Raw genomic sequence first — 16,709 nt, 5'->3', positions numbered from 1 at the left:
TTCTGTCTTATGGCTCTCACTTCAGTTTCTTTTATACTGAGGTGAAGAGGATTGAAGTATGGGGTAGTGGTTAAAAGGAGAAAGGAGCTGCTGTTCTGTTCTCACTGAATGCTCTGAAGGAAAATGTATGTACTTGCTTTAATTTTAGATAATTCTTAGAGTATTGAGGGGAAAAAAGGCTGTTTTTCTTCACAAGAAAAATACATTGCTACAGAAATTTTTGCCATGTATTTTAATCTGCTTAAATGTGGCCTGAATTATCTAAGAGGCATCAATATCTTTTTGTTTGTTTATTATTGACATTAGAGAGGTCTGCACAGCACTGGACAGCTAAAGAAAAAATTGAAATTGTTCAAGTAGTCCAAGTGTGTTGAAACAATATGCTCTTGTTCAGCCATCAGTTTCAATAATTTAGAACCATCAGACCAGTATAGATGCATAGTATCATAACGTTTGTGCACATTATAATTGCCTGTTTTGTTTCAAGATGATTTATAGTATGTTGTCTGAAATAAGAGTGTTGGAGCTATGCAGTTAATCTGTTTCACTCTCCTTTTTTTTTTCTTTTCTTTCAAGCATGACCACATTTTACTATAAGGAAAGAGAATTAATATGTTTAGGTACTGAAGATTTTGTATTTTTTTTAAATGGGATTTTTTTCGTAGTGCAAGGAAACAGGGTGTGGTTTACAAATGTGCATGAATTCTGTACTTGATCTAGTTTATTGTTTCAAGGTAAATGGAATTGTATCTAGACACGTCAATGAAGAGAGACCATTTGCCGCAGCTAAGCAATCTGAAATATATGATTTCTGGATAGTTTTGCTACTGAGGTAATGTAGCAAAATCTAATGAGTAGGTTTGTAGTTCAAGAGGTGGATACTTAAAGTTTGCCTATTAGGGGTGTCCTACCGTAAAGCACATGATGCGCTATATTTTGAGTAATATTGAAATGTTAGGAATGTCAGAAAATGGATGTACACTAGCACTCTTTAGAATCAATCAATTTGAAAATCAGTTTGCTAAATGGAATATTTATATACAAGGAGTCATTTAAATTATTCAAAATGTATAGACTTAGTCTTTCAGATGAAGTCTTACATGTTTATTAATCTGTATGGACTACATTATGCATAATTATCTTTCTATTAAAATAATTACGAAATAGTTGTATCCTGCTGGACAAACTGAGACAAATGTGATGATGTGTTTATATGTGAGTAAAACCTTAGGAGTTGTATAACCTAAAGTTTTATAGGTGCAAAAATGTAAGGAGAGTATTACCAGTAACAAAAAAGATTTTATATTTCAAATAGTATTTCTGTTTTGGGTAGCTGATCAAACTATAATAATAAAAGCTAAATACACTCCTTACTCTCTCTTCCTCTCCTTTACCCTCACGCCATGCCTTCCCCTTTTGAAAAGTAACATTTCAACAGGAACCAGATGTGATCTGGGTAATGTATAAGGAAAACTTTTTTTAGCATTTGAAAACTTTGAATAATAATAAAAAATACTATTAAGATTTACTTTGTCTCTCATGCAGTAGCCGTGCCTGTGTTCTGTTACTTTGTCAGCTTTAAATGTAAGTATGGAATATTTGCCGTTTCAGAATGTTTTCTGTGTATGCTTTTCTGGCTTGTATATTTTCCTGCTGTGTCTTTTTTGTTGTCCTTGTTTTTTTGTTGACATGAAGGGGATGAGTGAACGAACCAATTTTAAAAATATCAAGTTCGTGGCTTGTGGTATGTGTTTAAATACCTGAGTTTGATTTTCATACACTGTGCATAGGATGTAAGGTTTTTTGTTTTGTTTTGATGGATAAGTTAGTTTTCCAGTCTTGCTGATATGTAGAGGCAAACTTAGATTATAAATTGTTTTATTTCAATTTTGTACTGGTGGTTTTTATCTTCTGTCGTCCCAACAGCCTCTCTTTGTGTCCATTGATCCTTGCTTGACTTTTTATGGCCACATAGTCACTAACAGACTGTGAAAACACTGTAGTATATATACCTCTGACCCCCAGTGCTGGCCATTATCCATTGATTTACTATATCTGACAGATCAGAACATAAGATGGTATTCTGTTCTGCTTTTCTCAAGAAGGCTAAACGTTGTGGAAAGAGTTGTCCTGAGAATATATCACATGGCAGAACTGGGCAAAAGCTTGTTGCTTGAACCTTTGGAGGGTGTCAGTGTGTGTTCATATTGTGTAGCAGAGAATTCTTGGGAGGGACTACTGGAGCTTTTAAAACTGGTAAAAAATATTAAACATACTGAACAATTCAGTGTTAAGTAAAATAAAACTGTGAGCTTGAACTATTATATCTTTAAATGTAGCTAGTGAATGCTAATGTGGTGGATGTTGTTTTCTTGGTGACATCCATCTCCATGGGGCTGTTGCAATCATGAGAAAAGATGAAATCTGTACTACTTGATAAAGGTGAGTAATGAAGTCCTTGTACTTGAACTAAAAAGGGGGTGTCATATTAGGCATCCATTGACTCAAAGTTGTTCATAAAGCTTTTTGACTGTAACACAGCATTCCCAGTGAACTGATGTTGATATCATATAACTTTCTTCGAATTTGAATGAGTGGGTAATGAACTGCTTTCTCTTGGTCTAGTTTTCTTCATGAAATCGAAGTGGGTTTTTGGAATGATGTTGGAGGCTAAATCCGCATGTTCTGTGCTTACTCTTTGGAAACCTGGAGGGCTTAATTCACTGGAACAGTCACTTCATCTCCTCTTGTGAGAACTGTAACCAATCTTTAACAAAAAAGTTTTTTTTTCTTTTTGTCAGGAATCTGATATTGGACTGAGAAAAAATCAGTCAATGGAAAACTACTGCAATATATAGAAAAATACTGGCATTTGGACGAGAAATAATTTGATGCACTTGTTTTAGTTTTCAATTAATATTTGTTGATAGAGAGCAAGTAATGGTTTGGTGACTTTTGACTTTTGGTGACTGTGGATTTTGAGACTGGGAACTACTCTTTTTTTACACAGTATTGGGAGTTAAAGAAAAGGGCATATAAAGAGCATGTTATAGGTGAAATAATCAGGTGAAGCATTCTTATTTTTTGACTTTCCTAATCTCTCTTACTCTAAAACAGTATTTCCTCATGACTGCTGTTGTGAAACAAGAGCCAAGGACTGCAGAAATAACTGTTATCTGAGGACAAGGAGCTTGACTGAAAGGAAGAACCTGCATTTACTCTGAAGCTATTGTCTCTGTCTTTTCCTCTCTGTTTTGTTGAAAGGTATCTTCTGTTGTCTTTAATGCAATACACGAGATTCCCAGTGTCTAATTGCAGATGTAAAGAACTTGATTAGTTTTCTAACCATTACTGAGTTAGAAATGCCTCTGTCCCACAGTATTCAACAAGCCTGCTGAGTGATAATGTTACAAGTAGTTGGTTGGCATTTGGCACAAAAATCTGTCTGATGCTTCCGTTTATGTATTGCTTGTTTCCTGTATGTTGTCTTGTGTGGTTTGTGCCATTTTTGAGGTCTTTCATTTTACATGAATCATCTTTACTTAAATTATCTTGGAGTTGATTTTTCAGTTTAAAAAGACAAACCGCAAACCCTTAGCTAGCGGAAGTGTGAAGAATGAGTATCATAGAAGTGCAAAAGGGCCATGCATTTTACTCAGGGTAAGGAGCAAGTATGTCAAACTAGACATGTTAAACAATAATTATACTGTCCTTAAGGTCATAGTTAATGTAGTGTTACAGCTCAGTTCCAGGCTTTTACTATGAACTGAAGCTGGCAGTCGTGAAGTTTTGTGAATTTTATTATTTATTTATTTATTGTTGCTTTTTATTGTCTTTCTCCTTGATCATGCTTACTTCAAGTGAGTTGCTTACTGGAGAGTTGGAAGATCTGTTGACTGTCATTTTCTTTCTTTATAGTTTGTTCTCCATTTTTATCTTCATTTGTCCATTGAGTCCATAAATGGAAGCTGTGAATATGCTTCATAATATGGTCATTAGCTTGTTCCTTTTTAAACCACTCATTGCTCACGTTTGTAAGAACTTTTGCTTTGTTGAAAGAATATAGAGATCACTTTTAAAAGAACATAAATCAGAGATGCAAAATATCTAATGTTGGATAATAATTTATAACCTATCCAAAACTCAGGGGAGTTGATAATATCTTGATCATTGGACTGAACTGCGGAATAAATCCTCTTCAAGTGCTGAAGTCTCCAGTGTCTTCTCTTGTGCAGCTGGTATTTAAGCTGTAATGGTAGGTGGTAGTACTTGAATGTGTGCACACCTCCATTTTTTTTTCCATTGAAAGCATGAGGGATGCTGTCATCAGAAGTAGTTTACTGGCATTGTATACACATACGCACACATGCGCAAAACAGTATCTTCTATATAACATCTTTACAATGCTTTTATATATAATACATGTATATTATATTTTATCTTTAATACATAAAAAAATTTGGGGTGATAATTAGTATTTGATTTACTTAGATTTAGCACTTGAAATAAGGCTTTGTCAGTGATAACATGTTTATACTTAAAATAGAAAAAATGTATTTAAGTTTGCTAACAGAAAAAGATGCGAAACATCAAAGGTGGGTGATGGGAGAGGGAACTGACTGGAGAGAATTAGAATAAAATGGAAGCAATCTTGGTGAAAAAGTACTTAAGTGACTCAAGAAATTACAATATCTGTTTCCCTTGTGATTTCTTTATCCAAATCTGCCTATGTTCTTGTGTTTTGTTATTTTTAAACTCCCTCCTCCCTTCTCCTCTCCCTTCTCCATAAACTTTCAGAAGTATTCAATATTGGTCTTGGCATCAGCTCTTACTGAGGCTGATAGGAGGAAAGCTACATCAGCATGGTGTTTTTATTCCAGTGGTTACTGACTTATATCTCTTAGTATGGACTGTTTGGCATAGGTACAAACTCACAGTATTTGGACTTGGTGAGAGTCAGGCTCTTGGTCTGTCAATATTGTTATAGTGAAGACTAGAGTGAGAATATTTGTCTTATTACTTGTCAACTCCAAACTATTTTTTTGGGGGTGAATGTGAATTTGGGGTGAGTGTGAATGCTCAGTCCTTAATTTCTGAATTTGCATTAAGCACTAGTTTTTAGTGCTTGCTTTGCTGAATGTTAAAAGATGTGGCTTATGTTTAGTTAAAATGTACTTAATGATACCTAAAAATAAGGTTTATATTTTATAAGCCAACTCTACTTTTGCCATTTGGCTGTTGGGCTAACGGGTGCTGTTAGTTCCTTGTGAATACATCCTATGAAAAGACTTCAGTGCTCAATGTTTTTAAATTACTTTCAGAAATGTGAGCTGCCTTTCCCTTAGAATACTAATCTGTGTGGGAATAAAAATGTTGTTTTTGCAGAGTTACATTGTTTAAAGGTAAGGAATGTGGTATTGAGATAAACTTGCAGTGATAAGAAGATATAGCAGGCGACCTTGTAAAATGCAGAGAACCAGACTCCTTAGAACAATTAGGTGAAAATCACGGTGTCGAGTCAGATAAGTGAAGAAACATTACCACTTCAAACAGTAAAAAAGTCAAAAGAAATTTGAAATTTAACAGGCCGGCAACTGAAGGCCATGTATTGTCTGTGAAGCATCGGAGAGGTTGTGAACCTGGATTACCCAGTCAATGGGGAAACAGGGGAGGGTCCTGGTCATCGAGAAATAAAGTATATAAACCTGTGTGACTAGTAGGTGCGCTCCTGCTTGTGGGACGCCCGCCATTGCAATCGCGAATAAATTACTACTTCACTGAGATTGTCTGAGCCTAAGTTATTGGCTACAGAGTGTTTCTCACATCTGTGATCAGACATGCTAACAGGGAACTCGCTTTATGAATTTTATAGAAAAGCTAGATGTTACCTACATTTAATAATTTCTTCAATCAAATTTTCCAACCACTGGTTTGAAGAGCAAAGATAGCATGTGTATTCTTTGTAAGGGAAGCATGTACTTTTGGTCACTTAAACTACTTCTTTAGTTATTAGTTTAGATATTTACTCATTGTTAGTATTTTTTCCTTTTTGTAAGATTTCAAGACCGGTATATTTTTAGTTGTTTGGAAGCATCCAATTACCTACTTAGAGCAGCAGAGCAAATTTTTATGACCAAGATATGGCTAGAGGGATGAAATTTTATTTTGGTGACAAGTGTTTTGAAGTTTTTTTCGTTTATTTTTGGTCATACGCTAAATACTAGGTATTTTATACTCAACAGCAGAAATGCATCTCTTAAAGTACATGGCGATCATATAGCAAAACTGTCCTCAAACCATTTACATGTGAAGGATCCAAGACCTGCTGCAGTGTCACGACTCTGCAAGGCCATGTGGCCGCATCAGCACTGCATGAGGATGCTGTGCTTTAGGCTGCTAGGACTTACAAGACCTTTTTGCTGGAGAGAAAGGATGAAAACTTGACCTAGTTACATAAGTGATAAAATGTACTGATTATTTTAAAGCACTTAAAGGCTGAGGGGAGAGTTATTCTGGAACTGCCAGGGATTAACAGTATAATGAATATTCAGAAAACTCTGGTTCCAATACAGTTACATTAAGATAATTTGACAGTCCAGTGTCTGGATGGTAAAATTACAGCTGCTCAAGGATCTGAACGCTTTCTTTTTCTACCTATTAACTTGCATTTAATACACTCTCTATCTTGTACGGCGAAGTACTTTGGAATAGCACAGAAACAGTCATGTGTGAAGGTGATTAAGTTGGAATGGCTTTAGGAAAAAATATGTTCAATAGTACGTTTTCTAAGAAATGGGAACTACCCAACTGAGAGACTGTGTGTCTGTCCAGTTTACTTCTTTCCCTCCATCTTTTCCTTCGTTTCTCCCTCTCCTCTCCAGCTCCTTTTACCAGGAGAAGGCTGCTGAAGGTGCTGTAGACTTGCTGCATTTTATTGCTGTCTGGGAGATTTGGGTGCAGGTACAACAAGATGTTATTGCTTCCCTTGAAATACACTATTTTCTTCATGATTTGCTCATAATCGGGAGCCAGGCATTAACTAGCAGAGCTTTTCCTGTGGGTAGCACTGGTTGCGGTTCTACCAGGTACACAATTACTAAATTGTCTCCAGCCTAAGTGGGTAATGTGAGAGGGAAGTTTGGTTTCTTTTAATGTTAATTCTTTGGTTTCCTTTCAATGACGGACCATTTGTTGATATGACTTACTACCACTAATAGTAGGGTTTTTAAAATGTGGACGTATCTGTAATGAGAATCTATGTCAACCCATTTAATGCAGGCCACTACTTTGCTTCTGAATGACAGACTCTGGTCACTGGAACCACAGGTATTTTGAAACAAGAGCTTTACCTGCACTTAAATGACTGACCAACAGAAAAGAAGTTTCAAAAGTTAAACTGGGGACAAATGCATTGCTCTGGATTCTTTTTGGCCATCATTTATCTCACTTTCTACTAACTGGTAAATGAAGGCAGAGCAGACGTGTGCCTGTATTGAGCTAAATGTAATGGGCAAGTACTTCTTTGTGTGTTACAGTACAGTAGACAATGATTGTGGTTAGTCTAGCCCTAGTGTTCAAAGCCAAAGTAAAAGGGTGAAGTCAGCTTTAAGGTACCATTCTGCACTTTATTTTCATTGTGCCTTTTCTGTGTAGACAGACATGCAATGGAAGTAATTAAGACTGTGGGAGGAAAGAGTAGAACTAGAAACCTTTCAGGATAGCTGGTAATGATCAAGTTGGTACTTGTATTTACAGCATAGCCTATTATTATTAAACTTGGAACGAATAAATAATTCCTGTGTTGTGCTAGATGCATGTTACTAGTGGCTGGAGTCGTGTCAGAATGGGTCAGTAAGCTTCACTGTATACACAGAAGTATCGAGTGTTGTGGGTTCTGTACCTCTTGTTTAATGTATCATGAAGTCATAATTTAAATCAGAATTCCTAAATGATTTCTTGACTGCAGATTTCCACACAAGACACATTCTTGAGTGAAAGTTCTTATAGTCTATTCTCAGCCTTTTTTTTCCTAGTAAAAACGCACAAGAAAGTCTGCAACAAAAAAGATATTTAGGTATGGACTTACGTTAAGGGCTCATCTGTAAGTTCCTAAAACCAAACAATACCTGAACATACTCTGTTCAGGTGTTTCATTTCCCTAGTGGTCGTTTGCTGAACACAAGTGAGATCCTTGAAGTTTGGTTATATCCAGTTGAATAGAACTAACCTAATTCATGTTGTAGTGAATTCACATTGCTGTGTGTATGTAGAAAGCTAGGTGTTCCTCACTTCTATCCTGTGCAGGTATATTTTTCTGCGATGTTTTTAAATCTGCTTTGTGCTACAGAGTCTTTTATTTATTTATATTAATGCCTTCATGTCTCGTTAAATGGTCATTGAACAGAGACAGTGAATTGATGTTAAAATCTTCTCACCGATGATTTCAGCTAAGCCAACTACTAGTCTATTAAAAAAAAAAAAGCTTTTTACTCACTGTCTAGCTAACAGAGTGCGTAAGAGTAGAGAGCTTTGACCCCAGAAGGCTTTGAGTGATAGACTCTTTTCAGATTCTTGTGTAAATCATACTAAGGCCCAATGTGTAAATTTGACAGTAGTTCTCTGCATTTGACATTGTAACTTAAAGCTTTTATGTTATTTAAATATACCAAAATGCACCCTGAATGAAACTGCAGGTGCTGCTACACTTCTATTAGAGAACAGTAATACTTGCCTTAGAAAAACTCTGAGGCAGGTGAAAGAGTTAAGCAAAGCAACCAGAAACCATTTTCAGCTTTTACTTTGCAGATACAACCTTTTAAGCATACCTACATTTACCTGCAATGGCAATCGTTTTGCATTTTAATGACAAATCAAGTACGCTAACTTGCATTTGAAACGAAAGTGCCTTAAATGTCTCTGGCTGTCAGAATGAGATGTTAGGAGCTTGATGAAAAGAGAACAAAGAAGACAAAGTATGAAGCCTAGATACAGTGCAAAATGAAATAAAACCTTGTATGGCCTGTCAGGGGTGTCAGTTGATATTCCTATCTAAAGCACATTATAGTATTACTTTGCAGCTCATAGCTTACTCATCTGTCTTTTTTAATTCATCACATTCTAGCCCACATCTTTTAAGTCCCATGTGTCAACAATGGAAGAAATCTGTTAATTGACAAATGAGTGTCACAAATGTGAATTGGTGCCTTTACATCAGAGGCAGGTAGTCTCTGTTGTTTTTTGTCGGCTCTATTATTGGCATAAGCCAGTGTAAGACATCTGTCTTTGCCAGAATGAGAGATGACAGCCAAAGAAGGGCTGTCATTGTTTTAGTGCATGTTCATTCTGCTGAGATACTGTATAAAGATAAAATGTCAGTTAAAAGAATATGAAAAACTATTGGGAGGAAGTCCTTAAATTACTTGGGAAGGGGATCCGGGAATTGGTGCCAGAATTGAAATCCGAACATTCCAGTTTGCATCTATCACATCAATTTAAAAATAATACTTTCTGAGTAACTGGGTCAGTTTATAAGGCATTAAGGAAAACGTTAGGCTGTGTTGGCATAATTAGCTCGTAAGATGGAGGGAAAAAACATACCTCCACAGGATATGAGTTTATTTATTACAAGTTCATTTTTCAGGCATGTATAGAATTGTCTCAATAAAAATAAGCGTTGTAGCATCTCTGGCGTTGATTTGCATCTGTTTTGAAACATTGAAATTGCTCCTTTCCAATAAATTTTTCTGCTATATTTCTATTTTAGGTTGATGAATAACATAATGAAATAAAAAGCATAGCCAGCTGTGAGTTGATGAGACAATTAATAGGAAGAAAATTATTAACAGAGTTCTGGGGTATCTAGAGGGTGTAAACTATACAAAAGTTACTCCCAAATCACTAAATCCCTTTATTGCAGTAAATGACTTTTTAATATTGGATAGTGAAAAAGAGGAAAATGCTTTAATGGAAGAGGTGGAAAGGGGAATAGAATAAAAATGTCATAAAAGGCCACCATTATCCTTTTTATTTTGGGTCAAAAGTCATGAGAAGGATAGATGAACGTTAATCCATCAACTCGAACAATACACTATAGGTGCTATGAGATGCTCTGCTTCTTCCAAAATGACCTGCAACGTGGAGTTCTGAGTGACTGTGTATGAGCGTTTAGGTTTTTGAGGACTGTGACAGAACCCAGGGAAGGACTAAGTCTTGAACTGTAGTGAGATTGAATGTGTTCAAGTTTCAGGATGTTGCTAAACAATAATTTGTTAAAAGTCTTAATTTTAGAATTACTTGTTTTTACATTTTAGAGTCATTGGTCTGGTAGATTATAGAAATTCTCAATTTTCATACCTACGCGATATAGGATAACTTTGTAGGATTTGTCTTTTTTTTTTTTTTAGGAACTTCCAGCAAATATTTGAGCAGTAGAAAAAATGTCTAATTGATGTTTTTCCCTCCCCACCATCAAATATGGAGCTCTCTAATTTTGTTTGTCTTTGGTAACTATGTTTATCTCCAAGGAGCCTCCAAGCTGTTTTACTGCAGTCTGTGGTTAACGTTGATTGCAGTTTTTGTTACTGGTCTCAAGAATTGAAATAAAATTAAATACTTCTAATGGGTGCTAGTAATTTTATGGGTCTTCGGTGTCTAAAGCCAAGAATGACTAGCATAAAGCTTCCTTTCATTTTAACACGTTGGATAGAAATACTGTGGCTTTATAAGGAGATCTTTCTTTAAAAATTAAGAGGGAAGGTGGTTTGTGTCTTTAAAAACCTACTTTAGAAAAAAAAAATTCAAGTCCTTTAGAATTCATGTTGCTAGAGGTCATTTTAAAAGAATACAACTGATGAAACTTACGGAGCGTTTGTTGTTTGTATACAAAGGCTTACATGCCTTAATTGAACAACTTTTTATTAGTGGAAGCCTTGTTTTTCTGTTTCCAGCCTTAATTGGTTCTAACTAAATGCTTAAATTTCCAGTCAAAAGCCATGCAGTTGGTGGCATTACGTGAAATGCCAGGCATATCTTCTCAGGCATGTTTTTTAGCAGTGTTTTCTTATGTTCAGTTTCCGTTGAGAATTGGAAAGGTAACACTCGCCATTTTACAGAGGGCGCAACTGAGAGGTGAGGAAGCCTTGTTGATTAACTGTAGAAGCCAAGTGTAATTTTCAGCCCTTCATACCAACTTGCATAAACCACTTCCACGTGTCATCAGGAGTGATGGGTGACACCTGTCCACCCACTGTTTCTGTAGTGCTCCTGGAAGTAGTTTATTTTCATGTGCTACATAGCTACACTTTATATTACCTGATAGCAGGTATATCAACAAGGTTGATGATCCATCTGAGCCTGAAGAGAAGGTTAGGATTTGAATTCATTGTAGACATGGAAGTACATTTTTTTGCCTTCAGGCGGATTGTTTTTTACTCATATTTGTTCCCTCCTAGCTGAATGTTATATAATTATAAAAACCAAAAACACACAAAAAGAAGCACAGTAACAAAAACAGTGTGGACTGAGACTGTTGGTGGATTTTCTTTATTTTTTTGTTAGGAAAGAAATATATGTTCAGTAAGGATAACTAGGAAGAACAGATGTCATTTCTATAAGATAAGTGAATGAACTTCATTGTGAAAATCCACGTGTGGGAAATACAATTGTAGAGAGATAGGATATTATCCTGTCCTGTGCCTCGTGCCTACTGCAAAATGCCAGGTAAAGCCTACAGAAAAAAATCAGCTTTTAGAATTCAGCTATGGAAGTGTGCGCTTGTATGACAGTATTGTCACTGCTACATTCCCTCTAGAAAGGGAAGATACTAGAATTTAAATATAAAAATGTTGTACATGTGTGTGTGCATACCCTCTTGGCGATTTCCCCCTTCCCAACTGCCAGCTGTCATACAGAATCTGAAACAGACAAAAATTTACTGGGTAGTATTTAGAAACATGTCAGTGGTAACGACTAGATCTCTGATTTCAATTATCACCTACTAAATTTAGGCTAATGTAATGCATTTGTAGACCTGTTGAATGCACTTGACATCATGTTTAAAATATTTGAAACTGCACTGTTTTTTAATATCATATGTTGACCACTTTTTTTCCTACACACATCTGGTGCATGGCAGCAGGCATCTCATGTGACCCATAAAAACTTCAGTTATACTAGTTTGAGCATTTCTTTTTTTTTCTTCAGATAATATTTCAGCTAAGGACAAGAAAGTCTGAGGTTACAGTACAAAAATTTGCTTAATGAAATACAATACTACTCTAATATCTGTAATTCACCTTTTTTCACCCTTTACAATCAGTATGTAAACAACATTTTAATTTTTGCTTCTGTTGTTTAGCATTATCTTTTCATTGAAAGTCCTTGGGATTTAGGCACCTTTGTTAGTTGTGTACTCTTAAACTATTTTAATAGCAAATTACCTATAGTCATTATTATTCTGTAGAATGATTGGGTCATTCTTAAGGTGGAAGCCATGATTTTGCACTCTCTTGTTAAATTAGTGGAGATTAAAGTCTGGACTCAAATTATACTGAGTTCTGCTTTACTTGCTCTGTGAATGTTTTTTGTGCTATTATTTTAGGTTTTTGAGGGGGGATCTTTTAATTCTTTTTATTTATTTTTTCCAAGCATTGGGATACTTTGTTGTAGTGCTGCAGAATAGTTTTGTATCTTCCAATCTCTTACTCTCTCACTCCTTCCCTACCCAACATTCTCATACATACTCATTAAATCTATCTGCTGATGTTTGCAACTCTGAGCTTGCCTTCTAACTGTTGGGATAATAACCTTTGAAGGCATTTGTTTGGTAGTACAGAAGTGTTTGAATGCTCACTGTTTTTGTGAAACTATTCCAAGCTTCTAATGTTACATTCGCATCTGTGTGCAAGCAATGTAAGAAACAATATAGTCTTCAAATAAGTTTAGAATACTTTAAATAAGATCATTGTCCACATCTTGATAGCTGCATAGACGAGCAAGGGAATTTTGGAGGAATAAATATCCTTCTTGTTTAAAGCAAGTCCCCAGATTGTTTATACTAATTTTGCTTTGTTTTAGTTTCTCATCTTGGAATCTATTTTTCTGTAGTAATCTTCTGTGATTGTTAGCAGTTTTTTTTTCTTCCTGCATAGTACTCCCAGACATCCTTTAACTGTTTTATCCTTACGGATCTCAAAAATATTTTAAACTGAAGTGATCCAAAAATTCTGAGCACCTTACCTATTTCTGAAATATAAGGCAGAATAACAGAAACATTTGAAAAGGGTATTGGAAACGTGCCTTCTGGAAGAGAAAACAAATCTTGAAGATGAAATTTCAATAAAGTTGAATATAGCTCTTCTGGAGAAATGGGTAAGGACATCTTACTGACTGTTCGTCACTTTCAGAATTGTTAAAATTGTCTTGAATGGCAAGTTTCAGGAAAAATTTCCTGTGACCCTTTTTTTTCAGGGATTTTATTTATTTTTGGTGTGGAAAGTGTCTATGATTCCTTAGGAATCCCCCAAACCATGCATGGACGCACATGGCATTCAATAATTGCAAAAGATGTAAACAGCAGCTTCATGGTGTGAGCAGCAATGTTTCTTATCCTGATTTAATCTTGTCTAGTAGAAGTCTAAAACTCATCATTGATCACAAGTCACAGAATATTTCTACAGAACTTTATTTTACCAAGCCTGTATTAGGCTGTATTTATTTTTCTTTCATAGATATATTTTCTCTCAATGGAAGATCTTTTTCAAATGAGCCCTGTGTGTTTTTTTTAAACTTTCTTTGGATGTTTGACTGATGAGATCTAAGGCCTGAGAAGCCTTCAAAATCAAAATTTCTATCATAAAAAAAAGAATAAACTAAAGTTTAAATAGTTTGCAGAACTTGCTTTGCTCTGTTATGTATATTTTTTAATAGCGTGGAACTTGTAGATAAATGGATTCTGTTCTAACCATCAGTTCTGTCAGGCTTTGTCACTACCAGAATGCTGAGATTTTGGAAGAGTGCAGGGTGGGTATTTAATTTGTCTATTTTGATACGTTGTAATGATGGTATGTTGGCTTGTAAATATAGGGAACTCTTCTGCTGCTCCATTTTGCTAACCTTTCTGATTGCTCTGTTTTCAGTCATTCTCAAATCACTCCTGTGCTGCCTGACTGCCACCTTGCATGACCCAGTTTGAGACAGTTTTGCTGGCTTCCTCTTTATTCCCACAAATTGTTCTAATCTTTGTGACTGCAGAAATGTTTCCTCTTTTTTCAGGTGTCTTCTCTCACTTGATATCATGGTACCTGCCAACTGTATGTTTCTACAGCACCTAAATGTACCTTCGGCTTTTCTTTAAATCAATAGAACAGTTAACTGCTTTCAGTACATCGTTGTAGAACTTGTTCTCAAATATGCAAGTTTATTGCAAATCCTTTGTACGTGGTGCATCTGCTGTCCACTTGATACGTCAGAAGAATTCATGTTGAGGAAAAGTATATGCATACTTGAAGAGTGGAGAGGGATGAAAATTAGTATGTTGCTGTTCTCTCCTTGTTACAGCTGATAGGTCTAATACAAAAAAAGAAGTGCATGCTGCAGTCATGAACTCTAAAATAACAAGGCTCAGGAGTTTTTATGTTGCATAAGCAGACAAGTGAAGTGTATTTTATGTTCCTGTAGAGCAGAAAAGTAAATACTGTGATATTTACTATAGTTTCTCTGTGTTGATAAGCCCTATCAGTAATAAAAGTCTCAAAGTTAATTAAACTTAATCTTTATGTTAAAGGCACTTTCCTATTTTCTTGTTACTTCTCAAAAATGCTTCATCAACCATCATAGTCTGTAAAGGGTCTTCCATGCATTAATCAGAGGCTGCTGTGGGGAACTTTAATCAGAATAAAAACCAGTTTATACTTTGTAAACAAATAATTAGTTGGCTAAGAAGAAGCAAAAAACATTTCATCCTTTCATTTCATGAAAGCCAAAAAGGGACAAAAACAGAGAATAGGGAATGCTCATCTGTGTTATTAATATGTGGCTTACTTTCAATTCATGACTTCTGTCACACAGTGCCATCCTTCTAATCAATGGTCTGAATGTCTTTCTGGAATAGATTGGATTAATCTTTGTTTTAAATGCGAACAAATGTATTTTCTCCAGCAGAGATGAAATAAAAAGACAGCTAAAGAAATTCATGTTTGGAAATAGTAGAGGAGTTTTATATTGTCATTTGCTTTGCTTTTTTAAATGCTTTGTGAGGCTTTGTCATTGCATGACTCCTACAGGAGGGTGGTGGTGCATTATGTGAAGACAAATGTCTTGGGAACAAAAGGGCCCTTTTCTGCCAAAGCTGGAAGATGGTTCTGGCTCTTCATTTTTTTTTCCACCTTCAAAGAAGTCCAAGAAAACTGCTGACACTTACAGAAGAGGAAAATATGATTTATGATGACATCATGTATTACCCAAGCAAATCTGTTTCGAGGAAGATTGTTTTTTTTTCCTGGTGTGTTGTAATAAAGAAACAGTGAATCATTCTTGAAGGAGTATTGGTTCAGATTCTTCTCCCTCTATTGCCTGCACCCCACCCCCACTTTTCCCAGTTTTATGATTCTTTAGGGGTCTTAATATTGATGTTAGCTACAGAAGAAGGTTCTAAAATTATCTTCAGTTCTTAAACATAGCTGCTTCATGTGGGTTTTTGTTATGCAAGAGTAATCTCTGCCATGTCGCTGGAGGCCATACCCAGCTGCTACTGGATAGCATTGGTTCTGATTTACTGGCTCCAACAATATTTCATTGCAAATTTTATTTGGAGGCAGTAAGTTTCATCTGCTGAAGAACCGTAGCATCCTCATCTGTAATGGAAGTTGGTTGTTTTCGAACAGTATTCCATAACTGACTTAAATTAGTTAAACTGGCCTTTAGATAACTCTCTATCAAATGCCGTGAATGAGACTGGTCACAATATTTGGTCGGATGATGATGACATCAGCAACAGGGAGTAAAACAGATGAATAAAAATAGAGATGATATTCCAACCCCCAGTAGGTTAAAAAGGAAGCTGACTGGTAAAGCTTAGAAGATGACTAGTTTTACAGATAATGCTAGGCAATAAAACTGAGTCAGGGTTAGTTAAGGAAGTGGTGGGAAAGAGGCAATGAGTTAGTGTAAGTCTTAGACTGTTACATGAGCAAAAATTCTCTGGTTGGGTATCTGGGCTGTGATACTGGGGAAGATAGGAAGCCCAGGGTCTATTGGCTTCTTGAGTTACGAGTGTTTCTAGACAGGGAGATGTCGCAAGCCTTGTGAAAGCATTTTATAGTTGGGTCAGAAATGGACATTAACATATAGTTTATGAAGTTCTTTTAGTTTTGAGCTTTTTTAACTCCAGTGAAATACAAAATATACAGAAACAATTTTGGAGGTGTCCAAAAATGGGGCTTAATAAATGTCACTTGATCCTTCCATAGTGATTTTTAGTTAGCTAGTTATGCTCTGCCTTACGTCTGTGGGAAGCCTATGCATCCCTTTTACAAAAAGAGCAGAAGCACAGATTACAGTAGTTGCTTCTACAACAACGTGTATTTTGTGTTTAAATAAATGAATGAATCCCCCAATGTTACGGCCAAATTCAAGACAGTTCTGATGCCTGTATTCATACCGAACAATACCTTGTTCTGTGATTTTATTTCACTTTTTACTTCTGTCCTGTA

At 35.8% G+C, this 16,709-nt stretch overlaps 1 protein-coding gene across 5 annotated transcripts in view; it reads left to right on the top strand.

The window, feature by feature from the left end:
- Positions 1 to 16,709, top strand: part of LRMDA (leucine rich melanocyte differentiation associated) — a 712,994-nt gene that overhangs the window by 54,137 nt on the left and 642,148 nt on the right. The gene's annotated exons all lie outside the window — the stretch shown is intronic.

The sequence above is a fragment of the Anser cygnoides genome, chromosome 7 (assembly GCF_040182565.1).
Source record: "Anser cygnoides isolate HZ-2024a breed goose chromosome 7, Taihu_goose_T2T_genome, whole genome shotgun sequence".
Taxonomy (NCBI): domain Eukaryota; kingdom Metazoa; phylum Chordata; class Aves; order Anseriformes; family Anatidae; genus Anser; species Anser cygnoides.
The sequence above is the reverse complement of the archived record's forward strand: the minus strand, read 5'-3'. Positions and strand labels throughout refer to the sequence as shown.